At 36.5% G+C, this 13,402-nt stretch overlaps 1 protein-coding gene and 1 pseudogene across 1 annotated transcript in view; both read left to right on the top strand.

Moving 5' to 3' along the window:
• Prmt3 (protein arginine methyltransferase 3) overlaps nucleotides 1-13,402 on the top strand; it is a 125,973-nt gene that overhangs the window by 75,728 nt on the left and 36,843 nt on the right. The gene's annotated exons all lie outside the window — the stretch shown is intronic.
• On the top strand, nucleotides 1,408-4,750 carry LOC124958351 (transport and Golgi organization protein 1 homolog; annotated as a pseudogene).

Here is a 13,402-nt window from a genome sequence, read left to right as displayed (position 1 = left end):
AATACAAGGAAAAATGGGTAAAGTTTATTTAATCCAAAGGTTATAACATATAGTATTGAAACAGTATTTATAGTAGGCACTTGAATTTGTCCTTGTACAGAGTTCCATAAGAAAAATGAATTTGAAAAAACTATTATGTTGTCATATCAAGTGAGATTTGTATGTTTCATTCTCAACATTGCTTGAATAGTTTTTATAACTATTTGGAAATGGGGAGGGTTTGGGACTTGAAAAGAAGGTAGAAGCATATTGGAGTGGAATTATATTTGTCTGATCATTGCTGAATAACACAGTTCTACAACTCACCTCAACAGGCAATTTATTGCTACAAACCATGTTTATTGGGTGCATGCCAGGTACTAAAGATTGAGATTAGAATGTAGTTGAATGCAATTCTGCTAAGATTATTCTGTCAAATAATTAATGATAAAAATTGTCTTACTGTGATAATACTTAAGTCACTGAAAAATTGAATGTTAATGTGCTAATCATTTTAAAAGCATTCTTTCATTTCTCATTTCCATTTGAAATACTAATATTCCCATTTTATTGGTAAAGAATAAAAATGGCCATAATGTTTTACTTGTGAAATATAATGTCCTTCTGGGTGTGGTGGCATACACCTGTAATCTCAGTGACTCTGGAAGCTGAGGCAGGAGGATCACAAGTTCAAAGCAGCCTCAAAAAAAAAAAAAAAAAAATTAAAAGACAGGCTTGGGATATGACTCAGTGGGTTGAGTGCCCCTGGGTTCAATCCCTGGTACCTAATAATAATAATAATAATAATAATAATATCCTTACTCTTTGCAGGCCCCAAAGGCCACCTTTGTGGGATCAAACATAGAGAAACCTTGTAAATAAGATATTCCAGGTGTTGAAGAAACCAGGCTACATAGTGCATTTTAAAGAGATCTGAAACCTGTTGCATATGAAACAGATTTGATAGTTCTAATTTTTTTAGCCAATAATTGAGCAGTTGTTGGGAGGGAAAGAGGGAACCTGTAATGAAAGTTTACTCTTCCTCAAAGCCAAAACAACAGATTGGTTGAATGAAATAAGTCACATATCTCACCTTCTTTGTTGCAGGTAAAACGTAGAACTTTGAAAATGTCTTTCTTTTATCTTCTGGGTTAAGCATCTCCGTTTCTTGGAAACCTTTCCTTCCCAGCATGTCTACTCTGACATGAGCAAGATTTTGTCGCCTAATGTTTTTATTATTTGTGAGTTCTAACTAACCACCCATATTTACTCCACCTGTATTGTTTTTTTGAGGTAGTGCCAACTCCTTATGCTCCCCCACCAACTGCCCAGAACTGTCACACAGATGTGGTCTTTAGGTTTCTGTTTAATAGATTGATCAGTCACCCTACTTAGGAGGGAGTAATCTTATAACAAAGATTAAAAAGGATGAGTACAGACGCTCAGCCCAGCGGCACCGTCTGTTGTGTGTTTTACAGGCGTAGGGCGGGAAGCGCCAGCAGCAGGGGAAGACGGGGGTCATTCCCAGTACCCACCCCCTGTGCTGGGAGCAGGAAACGGTGGAAGAGGTCTGATCCTGTGCCATTCAGCGGGGAAGCATCGTCTCTGCTCAGCTGTTCGTACACAGTGGACTCAGTAACTGCCACCATGCCTTTTGTCGCTGCTTTACCAGGGGACCTGGAGCTTCTGGGACCCCTGCCGGTGCTCTACACAGCCCTTATAGGGAGGGACCCCAACTGTGGCAGGCGGGTGGCTGAGTTCTGAGCGGAGTGGGTGCACTGACTGACGTGGCCACGGAGAAATGGAGTGTGTCAGGCCCCAGGCAGGCAGGACCGAACTGTACTGTTAAGAGAGGCCGGTGAGTGTACTTGAAGCTTTCCTCTTTGCACTTTTTAACGGACTACTTAGAGGTGACAAGCCCCTTGTTACGTTCCTAAATGCAGCTAACGTCACAATAGGTCTTGTCCCTATGGAGACTGTTGGAAGGTGGAGCCAGAAGGAGAGTTATCTCGGATACTTGAAGAAGGCAGTGTAGAATAGTGGAGCGTAGGCTGGTGTTTAATACACTCCCTTCCAGCACACATTTAGAATTGAGTTTTACAGAAGAAAGTTAAATTCAGAGTAGATTATCTAAGCCAGTTTTCTAGAGTTGTCTGGAATTACTTGTCATTTGTCTTTGTTTATATAAGAGTAAAATGGAAATATGATTTAAAACCTTAGAGAAATAGTTCATTATTTGTATTCTTTATCCTCATGGTTTTATTTGAGGCCATAAAATTAATTAGTTTTATCATATACTTAAGTTTTTGTCTTACATATTTTTTTATTCATAAAAACCAGGTTATCTATGAGAGAAGTATTATACAGAGGGATTCTAGCCAGATGTTAGACAATATGATGTTGTAGGGCCTATTACAAATGGAAATATATGCTCAATTTAAAGTATTTAGATTCATTATGCTTGAAACACTGCAAGCAAACAAGAAATATGACACTGCCAGGATCCTATCTCTCAAAGAAGCTATTGGAGAATTGTGAGGAGCTAGTTGCCACATGGCCCAGTGATGCTCAGCCTGGGCCTGGTTTTTATGAACTACCATGGAAGCCTGTACTTCTCACTATCTTCTTGGGAATTGTTTCATTTGCTATTTTCTTCTGGAGAACTATTCTTGTTGTAAAAGATAAACTATATCAAGTTACTGAACAGCAAATTTCTGAAAAGTTAAAGACTATCTTGAAAGAAAATGAAGAACTGGTGCAAAAATTGTCAAATTATGAACAGAAGATCAAGGAATCAAAGAAACATGTCCAAGAAACAAAATATGGTTCTTTCTGATGAAGCAATTAAATATAAGGATAAAATCAAGCTACTTGAAGAAACTAATGAGATTCTTGATGACAGAGCTTAAAGTCTTCATGTTGTGTTAGAATCTGAGAGAGAACAGAATGTCAAGAATCAGGACTTGATATGAGAAAACAAGAAATCTATAGAGTAGTTAAAGGATGTTATGTCAATGAATGCTTCAGAATTTTCAGAGTTTCAAATTGCTCTTAATGAAGCTAAGCTTAGTGAAGAGAAGGTGAAGTCTGAATGCCATCGGGTTCAGGAAGAAAATGCTAGGCTTAAGAAGAAGAAAGAGCAGTTGCAGCAGGGAATCGAAGACGGGAGTAAATCACATGCTGAGCTCAGTGAGCAATTAAAATCATTTGAGAAGTCCCAGAAAGATTTAGAAGTAGCTCTTACAAAGATGATAATATTATTGCTTTGACTAATTGTATTACACTATCAAATTGAATAGAGCATGAATCGGAATCTGAGGATCAAAATAAAGGAGGAGATGTGTCAGATGAGTTAGTCAATGGAGAAGTAGGAGATAACCAGAGTGCGAAGGTGAGAAATCAAAGTAAGCAGCTGATGGATATCTCTTGGACACAAACTGCAATATCAGTAGTTGAAGAGGATCTAAAACTTTTACAACTTAAGCTAAGAACCTCAATGTCCAAAAAATGTAACCTAGAAGACCAAATAAAGAAATTAGAAGACGACCGCAATTCACTACAGTCTGATAAGCTGGGCTGGAAGATGAGTGCAAAACTCTGAGGCAGAAAGTGGAGATTTTAAGTGAACTGTACCAGCAGAAGGAGATGGCTCTGCAAAAGAAACAAGTCAAGAAGAGTATGAGAGACAAGAAAGAGAAGAGCGGTTGTCAGCTGCAGATGAAAAAGCAGTTTTGGCTGCAGAGGAAGTTAAAACTTACAAGTAAAGAATTGAAGAAGGAAGAAGAATTACAGAAAACAGCGCTCATTTTAAAAAACAGATTGCTACTCTTGAGATGGAAGCTCATGATAACTGGCTCAAAGCTCATACTGCAGAGAGAGCTTATAGCTGAAGAGAAAAGGGAAGCTGCTAATTTGAGACACAAATTATTGGAAATGACCCAAAAGATGGCAATGCAGCAAGATGAACCTGTGATTGTAAAACCAATGCCGGGAAGACCAAATACACAAAACCCTCCCCGGAGAGGTCCACTGAGCCAGAGTGGCTCTTTTGGCCTGTCCCCTGTGAGCGGTCGAGAATGTTCCTCTCCACTGACAGCAGAGCCAACTGGGAGACCTCTCTCTGCTACTCTTAATCGAAGAGATATGCCTAGAAGTGAATATGGGTCAATGGATGGACCTTTACCTCGTCCTCGATAGTCTTCTGAGGCATCTAGGAAACCTTTTCCCTCTGACTTGGGATGTGGTCCAACTCCCATGAACAGCAGCTCCAGAAGCTCTTCTCCGGCCAAGGTGATGGATGAGGGCAAGGTTAATATGGCTACAAAAGGGCCCCCTCCTTTCCTAGGGGTATCTCTTATGGGCTCCCCTGTGGGAGGGCCTCTACCACCACCTGTTCAATATGGACTGCCACTTCAGCTTGGGGCTTTTTGGACCTCAGCCACTTCCTCCACCATTTGGTCCTAGTGTGCGTCCACCAGTAGGCTTAAGAGAATATGCACCAGGTGTCCACCTAGAAAATGGGTGGGATCTGCCTCTTGACCCTCAGGAATTTTTACCAGGACCCACACCATTTAGACCTGTAGGTTCCTTTGGTCCAAGAGAGTACTTCATTCCTGGTACCCAGTTACCACCCCCAACTCATGGTCCCCAAGACTACTCACCATCACCTACTGCAAGAGACTTAACACCTTCAGGCTGTAGAGATGAGCCTTCATCTGCCTCTCAGAGCAGTAGCCAGGACTGTTTGCAGACTTTAAAACAGAGCCTGTAACCATGGCCTCTGACACTTAGTCTCTGTGGACTGTGTACTCTTCATTGTGTTAAGGGATTATTGGCTTCAAAATCCAAAAGTTTTAAGGGTTTGTTTTTAGCACTAAGCTGCCTTGGCAGTATGCATTTTTGAGCCAAAAAATTCCAAACTATCATTTCCCCCTCTAAATAATGTTCACCTCTTAAGCTAAAGTATCCTTCCAACTTTGAAATGTGCAATAAGGAATACCTGTGTTTTAGTTAATGTAGCATATATAATTGCTAAATGATTTAGAATGTCATAAAATATGAACATTTCCTGTGGAAATGCTTTAAGAACATGTATTTCCATTATCCTATTTTGAGTGTATTCCAGTTGACACAGAGCAATGGTGTTTATAAGCTTGATCTTTCTTTCTCAATATCTGGTCACAGACTGTTAACGCTAAAAATGTTTTCTCAAAGATCATAAACTTATTTCCCTTGCTGAAGTTCTTTGTAGTAATAGTTCATAAAAAATTGTTTATTGATAAAAATAAAAGGATGAGTACCTTATTGGAACTCGTTTCTCTCCTCCTCCCCCCTTTTCTGTCATCAGAAGAATTAGTGACAATATGGAAAAATAAAAAAATAATGCCTGGTAATATGCCTGGATGGAGAAGTAACTTCTGGGAGTAGGAGGAAGAGATTTGGCTTTTTTTAGATAGAGTCAGAAAAGAAGTATCTAGATTTGTACTCCTAAGTACAAACCTTCAGATACACTAACTACTTTTTCTCTTCTTGAGAAAAATGCATTAACCTCAAATTAAGGTGGATGGTTTCTGAGTAGTTAAGCCCATTTTAAATATATGCATAACCACTTATTTCTTAATGAGATTCTAAATTTGTGACCTAATTAAAAAACTGGAGGAAATTGGATTTTTCAAAGTAACAAGATGCTAAGAACACCCCATTAGAATTTAACCTCAATAGCATGTGTGCTATTGACTGATAGTGCTTTTAGATAGCTTCACAGGTTATTAGAACTGTCTATGGAAAAACATGTTTTCATTGTGATCTCCCCACCACTATACACACGTATACATAAACCACTGGACAAATTTAGAGCCATTTTTAAGTTTTTCATTAACAAACTATAATAAACCGATATGTTTTGGTTCTTATAAGTTCTGCTTTTATTTTTATTTGTGTAATCACATAATGTGCCAGCCACATTTATATTGGCATCTGTCTATAAAGTTCCTCACCAGCATAGAAAAGCATTCTTTTTCATAATTCTAGGTTACACATTAAGTGACTTAACAAACAAGTTGTTTGCTCTGAAAATGGAAATGAGATGGTTTTACCCCATTACATTTCACACAAGTATTATCTTTGAAATGTTGAGATTTTTATCTCAATTTTAGCATATGTAGCATATGTCTCTTTTCTCCTACCTATTAGCATATACTGAAATAATGTCTATATAACAATTTAGTTCATACCAAATTTCCTTAACATGTTCTTTGTTTTTTGTTTTCCAATACTGGGAATTGACCCTAGGGGCACTTGGCCACTGAGCTAAATCCCCAGCCCTTCTTGTGATGATTTGTAACATCATTTAATGGCAATGTTATTTATCATAGATATTTTTCTTTTACCACAGTTGTTAGAAAGGATTAAATAAGAAATAGCAGACTTCTTTCATATTTTTACTTAAGATCTTAAAAGCAGATGCTTTATTTTGCATTTTACAAAAATATCTGAATGTGGGCATATGATAAATTTTTTAACCATAATTTTTAAAATATTCATATTGATAAGAATATATATTAACATATTTCTGTTTATTAAGCAAACATTAAATGCTAGGTCTATAATGTGGGTACAAAAACAAACAAAAGGTACTTATGTGAGAGGAAGCAGGAATGTATTTTCTGGTGGAAAAATTGTAGGTAATTAAATTCATTAATCATTTCCTTTCCTTATGCTTCCTGTTCTGCATTAGTCAGTAGTATTTTCATTTCAGTTGTTATAGCTTTTAGTTTTTGAATTCCTATTTTTATGTTAAGACTTTTCTCTCTCTAACCTATTTAATCCATCTTTTTATCTAATTCCTTAGCATACTTATAATCATTTTCAAGGTCTGTTCAAGTGCTAACTCCCTGAGCCACCTGTAATTGTTTTTGTTTTTGTTTTTTCCTTTTGATATGGGTCCTATTTTCCAGTTTATTCTCATTCTTCCTAAGTTTATATTTAATGCTATACTTTATATAAAAGAACAGTGTAAACCAAAGTGGTTAATATTGTCCCCTTGATATCTAGGATGAGGGCTGATCCTTTATCAATCTGGAATTGAGCTGAGCCAGGACTGGGTACCATTTCAGCTAACTTCCACTGTCTTGAGCTCAGGATAGCCCCTCTCTTTTTGAGGAATGTTGTTTGTTTTGTTTTGTTTTCCCCCTCCCAAGAGTTAGTTAAATCCATTGTTCAGATAAATAGGTTTTCTTAAGGCACTTGAAAAAAATACCTCATTTTTCTAGGCAAGTGTTTCTGGAATAACAAAGGAAGAGTAAATTTCTGAAATGGTGGCAATGAACTGTGTGGTTCCAGATGGTTTGAGCTTGAGATCCATGCACCACCAGAAACCTCCCTCTCTGCTTTGTAGTACAACCACAGCTCCATCCTTGTCTTCATAAGTAACATGAGAGAGAGCTGGTTTGCAGAGGGGACTTGGTCTGCCTTTGGGCCTCTCCAAACTCCAGTGCACAAAATACCCAGGCCTGTCTATGGAAAGCTGACAGGCATCTCATCTCTGTAGAGTTCCTGTTCCTGGGCACTGCTGCCACTTCTCTACTCTCTCATTACCCCATCCCCCCCATTCCCCCCACCCCTGTGACCCCCGCATTTGTCTTTAGGAATGAAAGCCACTAAATGTTTCTACACAACAAAGAATTAGTCCATCTCTGGAAGTAGTACATTTAGACTTCTTAGCATCCAAAGATTTATCTTTTTAATGAAAAACATGATTGTTTAGTATATGTAGTTTTTGTGGGTATTTTTGTTTTTTTCTTTTGTTTTTTTTTTTTTGATTGTCATTTGGTTACATCAGAATAAAAGTCTTTTGTGATCCTCTACATCCTAATTAGAAACAAGTCCCTGAATAAATTCATTTTTAAAGTTCAATCTGAACAATCAATCTGGGCCTGCCTATTTAAAATTTTTTAAAGTTTAAGAAAAATAAATGAAAGGAAACAAAAGTCAGAGAACTAGAAATATATCGTTACTTCTTATTTCAGTTCTTTTATTTTAATAACATACTTGATAAATGGTAGATTTAAAAGGAACCAGTATTTAACTTGGAAAAGAGTCAAAACAGGTCTTTGAGTTAGTTTTTTAAGACTAATGCAGTTGCTATGAAAAGAAACTTTGAAATGTTTACCTGTAGTTTCTTACAGTACTTTTATTTTCATCTTTTTATTTAAACTTTTAATTTTTTAATGACTTTAAAAAAAAAAAAACCTCAAAATGAACTGTATCTTTGCAGTATGTTCTTTAAATCTTTCAAGACTTTGAAAAATCTGATAGTAGAAACCTATTAATTCCAAACTCATTCCTGGGTGTTCAATCAGCTCTTCGTACTTTTTGGTATAAGTTGACCTAACTTTGACCTTGCAAAGCTAATCAGCTAAAGAATCTAATTATTAAATCACATCTGTGCAGCTTAGAATTAGTAAGATTTGTCTTGAACTTGCATCATAGATTTTATTGGGACATCTGGTATAAATTTTAAAAGGCTTCATTAAGTAAATTTTATGTCTGAGAGAGAGCATTTCTAATTATGTGATTCCACCTCCATAGTTGGTTTTAGGTTTTTCCTTGCGCAAATGACCATATGACCATATGACCGAGACCATGGTCCTCATTTCTACTCCTCTCTGAAACTCAAACCTTTATATTTAGGCTTAGATGGTGGTAAGAACACTTGTATCTCTTCCTTTATTCTCAGGAAATGTTCTCTGAGTACTATTACTTGCTAAGAGCTGGAAAGCATTGGGAATGTAGTAACAAGGCAAAAACAGTTTCTCTGTTCACAAGGCATTAATGGGAGAGGCAGATAATAAAACTCTCCCTGTGGATATTGGATAATACCAAAGAATTATTGAGAATTTGGTTTTTGTGATACGGGCATAAGTTGTTACCTAAGAAAATGTCCATGTTATTAGAGGCAAACTGAAGTATGTGGGAAACAAATGACATGATGTGATATGATACATTTGCTTTAAAACAGTTCAGCAAAAAAAAAAAAGGGACAGCTAAAGAATCTAATTATTAAAACACATCTGTGCAGCTTAGAATTAGTAAGAGAATTAGTAAGGAGAATAGAGAATAGATTAAATCAGTGTACCAAGTACTAGTTACTGCCAAGTATAGGTGATAGGTACTCAAAGGTTCTATAATTTTATATGTACTTGAAATTTTACATAGTAGGGAAATTTTTTTTTTACTAACTCCATCTTTTTCCCACATTTTTTATTGGTGCATATAGTTGTGCATAATGGAATTTGTTGTTATATATTTGTATATGCACACAATACAACAATATATTTGACCAGTATCACTACCCAGTACTACCTGCCCTCCTCCCATCCCTTAGTCCCTTTTCTCATCTCCTTTTGATTTTTAGGAGATCCACCCCCACCTTTCTTTTCCTTTTTTCCTCTCTAGCTTTCTGTGTATGAGAGAACACTTGCAACCTTTAACCTTCTGAGTTTGACATATTTCACTTAACATGATGGTCTCTAGTTCCATCCATTTCATGCAAATATTATAATTTTATTTTTCTTTTTGCTGAATAAAACTCCATACATTTTCTTTATCCATTCATCCATTGATGGACACCTAGACTGATTCCATAGTTTAGCTATTGTGAATCTTGCTGCTGTAAACATGCATATGCATGTATCACTACAGCAAGATGACTTTAATTCTTCAAGGTAAACACTGAGAAGTGTTATAGTTAGGTCATGTGGTGGTTCCATGCCAAGTCTTTTGAGGAACTTCTGTACTGATATAGAGTTAGTGGGAAATTTTTTAAGAATCTCACTCTGACAGTGTTCTAAGAAATGTGTAAAGGTGAGGAAGCAAAGGTATTGTCCTGAGCTACAGTTGTTTCTATTCTACCCAGCACCTTACTATAGGTAATGAAGCTGAATATATGCTGATCCTGTATCAACCATTTCAGTCACAGGGGAAAGACCAGATAAAACAGAAATATACTCCTATCTTTGCCAAAATGAAATTACAAGAATGACAATTGCAGCTTTCTTTATAATGGCCCCAAACTGAAAATAATCTAAACATTTATCAACAAAAAGAATTTGGTATAAATAACTACAGCATATTTATGGAGAAAACAGCAAAGAAAAAAGATGAGCTTGACTACACACTTCAACATGGATAAGTTTCACAGGCACGTGGTTCATTTAAAAAGGGGGGGCAGAATAAGTTTTAATATTTAAATTTCACACAAAGTCTAAACTAATATTTGATGGTCCACATCAAATAGTGGTTATCATTTGTAGGAATATTTAATGATTAAAAGGGAGCATGGTAGAGGTTTCTGGGTTATTAAGAGTGATCTGTATCTTGATTGGAAAATGGTTATGCATAGATGTTCACTTTGTCAGACACTGAACTGTACATCGATAATTTGTTCATTTTTGTGTGTGTGTTTTTATTTGTGCAGTGCTGGAACTCAACCCAGGCTAGGCAAACACTCTGCCTCTGAGTTACATCCCCAGCCCTTTGTTTGTATATCTTATAGACACTTTAATAATACATTTATTTTAAAAGAGAGTTATTTTTATATTGACCAAAATAACTCTCTGTTTTTTTGCATGCATGTAGTACTCAAGTTAAAAAGTTTACCAAAATTATTTGTGGTGGCTCATGCCTATAATCCCAGCAACTTAGCAAGACCCTATCTCAAAATAAAAAGTGCTGAGGATGTTGCTCAGTGGTAAATTGCCTTAGGGCTCAATCCACAGGACCAAAAAAGTTCACCAAAAATGAATTTTAAAAAAGTCCATCCAGTAGTGGCCATTAGTTGATGGGTACAAGGAACTGAAAAAGTCTAGCCTGTGAAAGTATTTCCACTACCATGGAACAAGACAAGAGTGTCCATCTCACTGTTTTTGTTAAGTGTAGTACCAGAAGTTTTCAGCGCAAGGAGGTAAGAGAAAAGAAATAAAAAGCACACAAATAGAAGGGAAGAAGTCAAATTATTGCTGTTTGTAGATGACATGATTCTATATAGAGAAAGACCTAAAGACTCCACCAGACTGTTAGAAATGATAAAGGACTTGCGTAAAGTAGCAGCATACAAATGAACATAACAAAAATCAGTAGCTTCTCTATACGCCTAATGAATTTGCTGAAAAAGAAATCATAAAAGCAATGCCATTACCAGTAGATACAAAAAAGAAAGATACCCAAGAATAAACTTACGCAAGGAAGTAAAAGACCTCTACAATGAAAATTATAAAACACTGATGAAAAAAATTGAAGACACAAATATATGCATATTCCCATATTCACAGTTTAGAAGAATTAATATTAAAATTTCCCTACTGCTCAAAGCACCCTACAGATTTAACGTAATACTTACAAAAAGGCAATGAAATTCTTCACAGAACCAGAAAAAATATCCTAAAATTCACATGGAAGCACAAAAGACCCCATGTAACCCAAGCAATCTTGAACAAAAAGAACAAAGATGGAGTGCTCGCCTCACAAGCACAAGGCCCTGGGTTCGATCCCCAGCACCGCAAAAAAAAAAAATAATAATAATAATAATAATGCTGACAAGTATCTGGAGAAAACTCTTATACACTGTTGATGGTAATGTAAATTAATACAGTCATTATGAAGAAAGGTATGGAGATTCCTCAAAAAATTGAAGATAGAACCACCATGTCTGGGTATGTATCTAAAGGAGGTTAAATTAGCATACCAAGAGATTTCCTGCATACCTATTTGTGCACTATTCACAATAACTATGATGTGAAATCAGCCTAGGTACCCATCAGCAGAGGAATGGATAAAGAAAATGTGTTATATATACATAATGAAGTATTCTTCAGCCATAAAGAAAATGATATCCTGTCACTTGTAGCAGAATAAATAGATCTGAAGGACATTATGTTAAGTGAAATAATCAGACACAGAAAGACAACCACATGCTCTATGTGAAACCTTTTTTAAAAAAAAAAAGTTCATTTGAATGTAGACTAGTGATAACTAGGACTTGGGAAGGGTGCTGGGGGAAAGGGAGGCTGGGTTTGATCAATACATGCTGTATGCATGTTTGGAAATATCACCCTGAACCCCATTAATATTTGCAGTTAATATATGTTAATTTTCTTAAAGCCAAATGTGGCTGGGACATGCAGACCATAGTGTTTAAAGAGATAGAGAGCTGTCCAGATCATTGATTACCTTGTGCTTAGAAAAGTGAGAAATATGTTTTTTAAGAAGAGATGGGGGTGCTGGGGAGATAACTCAGTCGGTAGAGTGCTTGCCTTGCACGCACAAGGCCCTGGGTTCGATCCCCAGCACTGCAAAAAAAAAAAGAAGAGATGGATGTGATCAGAAGGTTACTTTGGAAAGATCACTGCTGGAATGTGGAGAAATAGACTAGAGTGGATACAAGAGGCTAATGCACAAGCTATTAGAAGTAGCTCAAGTAAGAAATGGCAGTGACTTACACAAAGGTAGTTTTAGTGAAGATGGAGGAAAAGTGGACATATTCAAGAATTATCTAGGAGGTGGTCTGGAGAAGTAGTCATTGCTAGATTACTTGCCTGTCATACACAGAGCTGTGGATTTGATCCCTAGCACCACAGGGAAAAACTAAGTAAATTTAAGGACGTAGTAGGTAAAATGGACAGGATTGGAGATGAATTAAATAATGGGGAATGAGGAAAAGAAATGTTATAACTCCAAGGTTTCTTGCTTGATCATTAGAAGAATTATGGTATTGTCTTTTAAGTGACTGGAAATAGGTTAGAGGGGAGGATCAGAAGCTCGATTTTGGAATGTGGAATTTGAAATGCCTTTGAAACATGCAAGTAGCCATATCCAGTAGGGAATTGGAGTATTGTTTTGTGACCTACCTTGTCAAATCAGACTTGTGACATGTGAATAAAACCAGAACATTTTGTGGAAGAATATTTTGAAAATACCCATAAAATATGCTGGCATTGCTTAATAACACATTTTAGGCAATTGTAAAATTATATAAATTGCTTTTGAACCAGGATCTATATTTTAACCCGTGTTACTTGAGATCATCAGGTTCTAAAAGCTTGTTTTCAAAAGCAAATACAGTAGAGTAGTATCGTGTACAAATTTTATCTATACAAGTTAACTCTTAAGTGTTCATTTAAGAGTCTGTGAGAGAAGTAATGGCCTAATTAGTATTAGATGATTCTTCCTTCTTGTTTATTGAACATGTGTCCCAAAGTGAGCATGAGAAACTGTTGTTTCCTTAGTTGTTTTCAGCTTACATGTATTTCTCTAGTAAGAAATCACATATTTGCTGGGCACAGTGGCTTGCACTTGTAACACCAGTGGCTCCAGAGGCTGTTTAGGATCTCAAATTCAAAGCCAGCCTCAGTAACTTAGCAAGGAC

Source organism: Sciurus carolinensis, chromosome 11 (genome assembly GCF_902686445.1).
Source record: "Sciurus carolinensis chromosome 11, mSciCar1.2, whole genome shotgun sequence".
Lineage (NCBI taxonomy): Eukaryota > Metazoa > Chordata > Mammalia > Rodentia > Sciuridae > Sciurus > Sciurus carolinensis.
The sequence above is the reverse complement of the archived record's forward strand: the minus strand, read 5'-3'. Positions and strand labels throughout refer to the sequence as shown.